This window comes from Trachymyrmex septentrionalis, unplaced genomic scaffold, assembly GCF_001594115.1.
Source record: "Trachymyrmex septentrionalis isolate Tsep2-gDNA-1 unplaced genomic scaffold, Tsep1.0 scaffold213, whole genome shotgun sequence".
Lineage (NCBI taxonomy): Eukaryota > Metazoa > Arthropoda > Insecta > Hymenoptera > Formicidae > Trachymyrmex > Trachymyrmex septentrionalis.
The window spans coordinates 492,642-502,117 of NW_017305321.1; the positions used below are offsets into that span (position 1 = coordinate 492,642).

At 37.6% G+C, this 9,476-nt stretch overlaps 1 long non-coding RNA gene across 1 annotated transcript in view; it reads left to right on the forward strand.

Moving 5' to 3' along the window:
• LOC108748187 overlaps window positions 1-9,476 on the forward strand; it is a 60,431-nt gene that overhangs the window by 29,903 nt on the left and 21,052 nt on the right. Inside the window, exon 3 of the long non-coding RNA XR_001939296.1 lies at window positions 9,190-9,236. This is a non-coding gene — a long non-coding RNA (uncharacterized LOC108748187). The remainder of the gene's footprint in view (window positions 1-9,189; window positions 9,237-9,476) is intronic.

Sequence of the window (9,476 nt, forward strand, 5' to 3'; positions counted from 1 at the left end):
CGCACGAATTTTTTATTTACGTCTCCTCTTCTTATTACATTCGTTTTTTTTTTTTTCTTTTATTGAACATCTACGCAAATCGACTTACGATGGCTGTGCGATGGGTGTGTAATTAAGGATGATTTATATGAACGGTGAAGTAACTGGTAAACATAAAATGATAAGATTAAAATATAAGTAAGTACGATAGCAGGAAAGTGGGATAGATCATGGGTGAAGTAAGTAAAGATTTGATTTAATGTTCTAAAAAACTACGCAGTTTTCGTTCGAAGATTAATAGGTGTTTTTCTAACGTTTGTAGATCATGAAGTAATAGATTTGGCATTCTAAAAAAACTCTCTGCGGTAGTTTTTGTCGAAAGACTATATGAGACATTTCACTTAACGTTTCTAAAAATCTTTGTCTGCAATGTAGACGATTTTCACAGGAAAAGGGTAGAATTTATGCTAATTAGTGTGTGCGTGTCGACGTATAGAGATAATTAAATTTGGTCTAATTTACGAGAAATTAAGTTAAATGAATATTGAAATAATTTTCTGTGAATAATGAGCTTCGAGAAATAGAAGCTCACCGAAGCAGGAAAATAAGAGAAAATTGTTTAAACCTTACAGAAATTTCTGTTATCTTGATCCAATTGAATAATGCATCTTGGTTGGTGTCCAAAAACAGTTTTAGTAAATGAAACTGCTCCAAGAGGTGTATAAATCATTTCTTTTTTTCTTACTTCCTCTAATAATCTGTCAAAGATTTTGAAAAAGATATAGCGTCTCATAATTTTAAGTACGTACGATTTTTTCAAATTAAATTTTTCCCGTGCGAGAAATCATTGGGATTCAATTTTAACGACCTAGTGCGAACACTACTCGTCGGCGAAGATTGTAAAAAAAAAAAAATACATAAATTTATTTATATACGTGCAGATACGTAGAGGTACATACATACATACATATGCCTATCGGAGTTACTTCAGTCTGCGAGTAAGTGGGTCGCACACGCAAAGCCCCGGACTTGAGCTCGCTCATGCAGGACGCCGCACGAGCCGGTGTCGCAAGCTGTGACTAAGAGACGCAATTTTTCCCCGCGAAACTAGTTGGGCTAGCATAGACATAACTATGGAGGCAATACCGTTGCGACACCCTACACCCACACTCCCGATCGGATATAGCGCGAGTTCCAGCGAACGCGACGCACCAAACTCGCGTCGTCCTGCTCATCGGTTCTCTCCCATTTCTCTCTCCTTTCGCGATCTTTTTCTTATCTCTCTGAATCTATCTCCGAAGAATATCGCGAGAAAAGCCGATTATATATCGGCAAACTATGCTAATGCGGATTTTTCGCACGAAGTAACAAATTTTATCGTTGTCCCCTTTATGATCCTTTTTTTCTGGTTTCTTCAGTTTGCAATGTAATTTTCATACGAAAGCTCGTAGGTTTTGCATATTTTTCGCATAAAGCAACAAATTTTACTCGTTGTCTTCTTAATGATCTTTAGTCTGATTTCTTCGTTTATGCAATATTCTTCTTCTGCAACGTAATTTTGAAATGAAAGCTCATAAGTTTTGAAACACATGTATGTCCGTCAAGGTTAAAACACTTACTTAAAGCAATGTATTCAATAAGGCTGAGTGGCGGCAATAACTTTAATTGATTACCACGATATTTCACTACTCAATCGTACATGCTTTAACTGAAAAAAAAATCATAACTGATAATCATCTCTCCCCTCGATTATTCGTCTGGAATTGCTCTAATCTTCGTGTTGTAGTTATATTTTCGATCATTTTTATCGGGAAACTGAGATAAATATCGTTGATTGTGGAAGTACCGCTTCGAGCACTCGGTTATTTATAACGGCATCTAAGACCCATGTGCGTATAATATTAAAGCGATTGACTCGAGGCAAACTGCTCAAGGATAAAACGGCATAACGACTTTGGCAGCGACGGCACCGACATTTCCATGGAGAGGCCCGAGAGGTTGATCGAGGGGGAGATCGCGAACCTTCTGCCAGGCGGACATTATTTCAGTCTTAATGTGGAGTAACGTTGTGCCCCGTCGAACGACAATGAGCGGCACGATTCGACCTATTGCGCCAACTAATTAATAACGAACGATCCGCTCTTCGCGCTCACCTTGCGTTCGTTTCTTCGGTGTCCCCCTTCTTCGACATCTTCGTCACCTTTAGCTGGCCGTTTCGCGAGAGCAAAGTTGAGCGCTGGCTCAATATTAATCCTCGATTCATGACCCGGACTTGGGTCCGGCGCTCTCGATGCCCTATTTGCTTACGAAATCGCATGCGATATGCAGCCGCGAAACGCATTGCGGGAGAAACAACGACCCAGCTCGTGCACTCCCTCCCACGCACTTCGCGGTCGTCTGCGGAAAGTTTCTAGCAGAAGTGACTACCTAATCGAAAATATGATGCCTATCGAGACCAATGGACTTTCAAAGCCAACGATTGTTAGCGATCTTCCCGAAGAAAAGCGATCTTTCGTCTGTTCGTTGATCTATCTTGAATCTTTGGATTGATATTTCACTATTTTTAGATAAATATTTTAATGAAATAATAATGAAAAAAATTAATGTAGGATTCCACGATATTTTACGATATTATAAAAGTAAATACTTCGTGCGCAAGCATAATAATCAACAGTTTAATAGTATATATCTGATGATAGTTATTTTAATATCTCCGATAATATAATATATTGCTCAAACATATGGAGCTATAAATTTGTTTGTGTCAACCGCAGACAAAATCGCAAATGGCGCATAATGGCTATACGATCAGTGCGGTCGATTCGTAATACGCGGATCCGAGTACGATTCCACTTGCTTTCCACATTTGCGATTTTGTCCGCGGTTGACAAGGAACAAATTTATTGTTTCATATATTCAAGCGATATATTATATCAGAGATATATATTAAAATAATTGTCATCAGATATGGACTATTAAACTTTGTATTATTTGCGCACAAAGTACCCCGCTGACTCCTACTCCCCCAAGTATTTTTGTCTTTAATTCTAATAAAATTCTGACATTTTAAATATTTATAATTATTCGTAATAAATTCTTTTCAGTGTTTTAATTTTTAAGTGAGTGGATAAGATGACCACAACATCCTCCAAGTATAGTTTAAAATCTGGAAAAGGAAAATAAAAGTTTTTTATATTGCTGATGCTTAAATGTCTGAAAGTTTATTATTTTTACACTCCATTATTCTATTATCTCATAATGATATAATTAATGTACAAATTATAACTATAAAATTGAAATTCCTTTGGGGTGTTCTGAACCTTGATTTGTATCAATTTGCGGATTTTTAAACTACCTACTTATTTAAAAATCAAAAACGCATATTAGAATCAGTATTGAATTGCTTATCAATTTAATTTGTGATATTACGGATTCCAGCTTCAATTTAGGCTATTTCTTAATCGACAAAATTAACTGGTGAGCAGTTTGCTTGAACTGGAAATTATAAAATTCATATAAAAATGTATCTATTATATTAGACCTACCCACGTTATTTATGTTTGTGATAATTTATTTGACGGAATTTAGCATCGACGAAAATCCCATCGTCCTTCAATGGAAATGTTAAATCGAACGAAAGTTAAATCACTGCATTTTCCGGCTTAACAGAACATCTCTCGCGTTTTTCTCCGACTAGCGCATCGCCACGTGCAAAACGATCGTTCACCGGAGGTGAAGCACTCGCGAGAAAGTCGACGGAAATGGTGCACGAACGACACGGGGACGGCGAAAGGAGGATGCTCCCCGCGTATTTTTAGGGGGCCTCGGGACGTTCACTTTTGGTTTTTGGCGCAACGACAAATTTTCGTCGCGGCGCGCGACCCCGTGTACATGGACGGTGTATAAACGATCTTAAAAATATCCTGCGAGGTGCGCGCGAGATGCGCGCTTTGATAAATCTCCCTTGACTCTCGCGGACGCGCCGGAACAGCTTCGCCCCGGAGGAGGACGGGAGGAAGGAGCGTCCGTACGTCGTCGCTAATTTCCAACGACGGCGAAAATAAATTAGCCGCATCCCGCGCGTCGACCGTACTGGCGCGGCGAACGACTCGCGGATGCTTCGGCACGGTGTAATTACTCGAAAAAACCGACCCTGTCAAATACATACAGAGCGTAACCACCGAGAGAGAATGTCCCTCCAGTCGTGTAACCTCATGATAAATTCAGGCCCGATTTTTCTTTAGCGAGAATCCTCCACGTCGCCATCCCACATCCCGAGTGTTTAATCTTCGGCATTAAATATCTTGACGAATGAACGATAAATAAAAGTTCCGTTTGGGTAAAAGGCAGTTTAGAATTCATTGCAACGTTAAGTTTCAAATATTTATTTGTACCTCTGGGGCGAAAGCTTTTAATTTTAAACGCTAAATAACTTTGTAATTATGGTCGTCTCAATAGAGAAACGACTATCATCCCTCTCTTCCGTTGAAATTCTTCAATATCTACGGTTATAAAAGGGCAGCACCGGGATGATTCTCGAGACCTTGCCATATTCTAACGGCGATCGAAAATAGTCAATATCCGAAGCTTTTCATGATGTCGGGATCATAGATTATCAATGATAAAGTCGTCCGCCGGAACGTCAAGAGCCGACAGTTTGTACGACGCATTCAAGAGTCAGCAATACCTGCACGTCGGCTACCTTGAATTTTCGCCGTCTTGACGTCTATTCGTGGGGTGACGTCAGGATCGTGGATTATCAATGATGCGGCTTTTGGCGCGGATATCGCCGGGATTCCGGCAATTTTGACATATTTCGTAACTTGCGTCAAAAACAGAACATCCGCGCGCTGTCGCGCCGATTTCTCGTTGACGTCAGTGTAGCTCGAGCTATCTGTGACGAGTTTCTCGAGCACGTCGATGACTTGCAATTTGAGCGTGCATCGACGTTAACTCGCCGGCGGCGATTTAACGTCGTGCATTTAGCACGTTCTCAAAAGATTGGAAATTTCCATCGTCGCGACGCCGCGCCGCGCGCGCTAAGATTGCAGATTAGCCGCACGAGTAACATCGCTACGTGATCATTGCGAAGTTAATGTAAATTACATTGTGACTTCCGCATCTCGCGGGCTCAAATCGATATTGCAGCCTACATAATAAGCATTAATGACATACGCTGCCGTGTATCTTAGAAGCTTGCACATAACAGGAGGCGAGATTAAGTTGCCTCGCATAAAGCCGCTTCTGCCGTATAAAGAGCTAGAGGAAAATAATCTTTGCCAACGATGCGAATGAACAGCGGCTCCATAAAGGGATACATCATTGAATAACTATTATGGATAATCGCCCGGACGGATGTAGTCAAGTTTGTACTCTGGTTTAGATATTTTTAAGATTCACCTTATACTGGCATTAAGAAGAGAATAAATTGAATAATAATTAAAATTGAAAGAGGTTGTAAATTCTCAGACAGCGAGGCTGAATATACACATAGATCACAATTGATTCCTTGAACGGTGATGCAATCATGCGAATTTACTTGGCTTGAATACTCTAATAGTGCACTTTAGTCTGCATTTTATAAAATTAATACAAAATTAATATTGTATTATATTAATTAAAGTAATAAATAAATGTTCAAACGACTCTATACATTCAACTCTTGTTTCACTTGCAGAAATAGACATTTGTAAAATAATAAATAAATATATTGGAAAATATATTTACCCTGACAGAGAAGACAATTTTATGCTGAAGTATATAAAAATTTAACTAAATACAAATCTAAAAATAATTACGTAGGACGCTCAAACTGATTGCTAAAATGTCGTCGCAGCATTGATCATGCTTAAGATTCTTATTTTGATGGTCCAACAAAATTATTTTCTGATCTGAAACTATGTAGATACTTCAGCATAAAATTGTTCTTTCCGTATATATTTCGATATTAGACAAAAAAATTGTAGGAATTAATTGAAAATTTATTTAAACCATCACATAAACTCAGAAAGGAAAGAAGATGTATATCCGAATAGGCGATCAAAACGAACGAAGACGAATACGAGAGATGAATTCTACGCGACACTGGAACTTTGCATAATGTATAAAATATTAACAGGTCCGCATGCTGATGCATTAAGCACGATTTACGAGGACGCGTACGAGATCGCCGCACGCAGCTCTGCCATTTCTTTTCTAACGGGGCAGCAGCATTTGATAGCGAACCGCGAAACTCATTGGTCGTCAAACGCGCAGGCCATTAGGCAAATTCTACCTCGTAAAGTGCGGGGAGCGTTCCGAATTTCTACTTTTCGGTCACGCGATCGTCCGTCCCGCATGTCGAATTCGGCGCAGCCTATACGGAGAGAATAATACCATGCGGACACATAATAACGGAGCTGCCCCTCTCTCTCTCTCTCTCTCTCTCTCTCTCTCTCTCTCTCTTTCATCTGAGAGGTCCCGTGCGCGGACAGGTCCAGAGTCTGCTCCGGGAGCGGCTCCATGAGTTGACCCGTCTCTCATCCCGCACCCTTCCTTCATCCCTCTTCTTCTACCGGTTCTATCTGTCTTACTGCGTCTTTCATCTCGCCAGAGTTAAGAGAAAGAAAGAGTGAGAAGGTGGGAGGGAGAGAGGGAGGAAAGAAAGAAGTCCGAGGGACCGCAGGGAGAATATGGGGCCCGCCGACCGTCTGGTGGGCGGACGCCAGCCTGCAGCAAAGCAGAAGAGATCGCTGCCTTCCGTCAAGGACAATCGCGCTCTTCCTTCCTTTTCGCCTCTACGTTGGTGCATCGTCGATGCTCCAGCCGGATGGTTGTAATTTCGGCCGATGCGTTTCTGCAGTTAATCGTGCCCGATGCAGCAGGCATCAACAGAGATGATTACTCTGTCATTGAGAAAAATTAATTTCAGCTCGTGTAATTGATTGATTCTTACAGCTTAGCTGATATATTTTTGTTGCCCTACCGATTTCTTCTAATTTCTTACATGTAGATATTAATTATACAGCCAATATCGACGAGTTTATTACTAATAGAAAATCTGACGTAAATTCTCTTTAAGATATGTTAAAATATGTTATAGAACTGACACGTGGCATTTGACATTTGTTTTTACACGCAGTACACCATACTGTATGTGTTTGAGTGGTCGGAATCGGTTATCGAGCTGCAAGACTTGAGCGAGCAAGTTAGTGGCATCAGTTGTTTTGTATTGCGTTATTTCATAATGCGATTACTCCTCACAAACAATTAGCGACGATCAGATTAATCGATTCGTTAATTCTAGAACGACTCACTGCACTGTTAAATCTGTAATGTGTTCAATCGATAATTTTATCTAATTTAAGTCGCCACTGTTTCTACTCAATACATCAATTATTTTATAGATTGACATTTCTACAATTTTGAAAGTCAGCTAATGCCAGATTTGAACACAGGATACTGTTTTTCTTGGGCGTAACGAAACGTTAATCAATGAAGTAATAATAACGATTGAACAACTTTAAATAATAACAATTAAAAGTTTATAATGTGTACACAAATATGTTCTATATTGTTTGACTACGACATACTTTTTTTTTTAATCTGAAATTTTTAGTTTTCAGAACGCTATTTAAAAAGCCTCAATTTTTCCAGCAAATACAAATAAAAAATTTGTTAAACTTTTGCTTTTTTTTTTATTATACTTATAATATTTTTTTATTCATAATGATATACTTACATTGCTTGTTACCATTATTCCTTAAAATCTAGAATTTAAATTTAAATAAAAATTGTTACAAATGTCCATTTTTATGAAAATTGTTAGCGATTAAAATTGGGTCGGGCATATCATATTTAATGTGTTATTTCTGTGACAAAACGGATAATGTCAAACGTTCTAGAATTAATCTCGCATCTAATAGCTCGCAAGTGTATTAAGACGACGTACGAGTATATTGAAGTATTTTATATCTATTTCTACCAATATAGATTAACTTTAATCTTGGTTTATTTGCTCGTTATCTTTTTCTATGGTTCTTAGAAATTTTAGAACTAGAAAGCGATAAAGAGTAAGTCGAATCGAGATTAAAGTTAATCTAAGTATATTGTTAGATATAAATATGTATTAAATAGATAGATATAAATAGATAATAAAAATTAATATAACTATTCAAAGTAGTGGTTTAAATTTGAAATTATATATACCATATTGTGCGTTAACCAACGAAAAGCTGTGATTGATTGTGTACTAATAAATTGATTTGATGAATAAAAGAGAAACTCAATATTTGGCGTAAAAATTTATTTTGCAATACGTTAAATATTTTTCATAGGACTGGCACGCGGCGCTCTGCATTCGGCACTTGTTTACAACATGCAGTCACGACGCGTCATCCTGTTGTTATTCGCGCTGCGATATCGCAGCAAACGGATATAGCGGCGTAAGACGTGTTAATTAGTCTTATTAATTTTCGCAACGGAATCATTTCGTACATTCATGCGATTATGTCCTGAACGATAGACAACTTTAACGATAGATAAGCCACGCGATTTATTAACCTGTAATGTAAGCTTATCGAGATGACATTTACGTAAGTAACGCTATTTACCGAAGCAAATATATCGCGCAACGTGATGCAACGGAATATTTGATTCTGAATCGCAAAATCATTCATGTAAATTTGTCGAATCTTAATCGATTTTAAGATCAGGAGTGCCGTCCAAAGCGTAATGCGATTTTGATAATTAGTTTGTGCGATCGTAATTAGCCGCAATTTCGCGAATGTTATATCGAGCGAATGCAAGGAACCTGACAGTAATGACGATCTTAACCTAATAATCCTGAAACAGTCTGAGAGAGGGAAAAACTTGGAAATTTTAATTGAACGACTGTGAAGTAATCTTAGAATTAGAGAGAGAGAGAGTAATATATTCTTTTTAGATTACTTTTTTATATTTCTTAGTCTGTTTGATTGTTTATTTAAAGTATACATTTGAACAAAAATAAATAACATTTTATAATATATGTATGAAATTTGATGAAAGCTTATCTCTGAGAAGAATTTCAAAAAATTATATAATTATTTTATTAAATATTTAATTGAAGAATAAATATTTAATTTATGTATATTTATTCTTCAATTAAATATTTAATAAAATATAATTATTTTGTGAAACATTGATTGTTTTGGCCACAAATAATTGCAACTTTGTATTTATGTGTTACAGATGAATACAGTCAACGAGTCAACAACTTCACTGTTGCACAATTATCGGTGAGTAGAAAGAATACTTTTATTTTAAGTTAAGATAATGACTCAGTGAAAAAGTAATAGGATAGATCAGGATGAATCGGATCATTATAAGCTTTGAGACAGTTATCATTACCTTTTTTGTCATGCGATTCGTTTTATCATGCTAGTTACTTCCGTGCGCTCACCCTGCAGCGGAAACAACAGATAACAATTTTATATTGCGTGTGATTCAATGTCAATCGACGATATATATATATATAT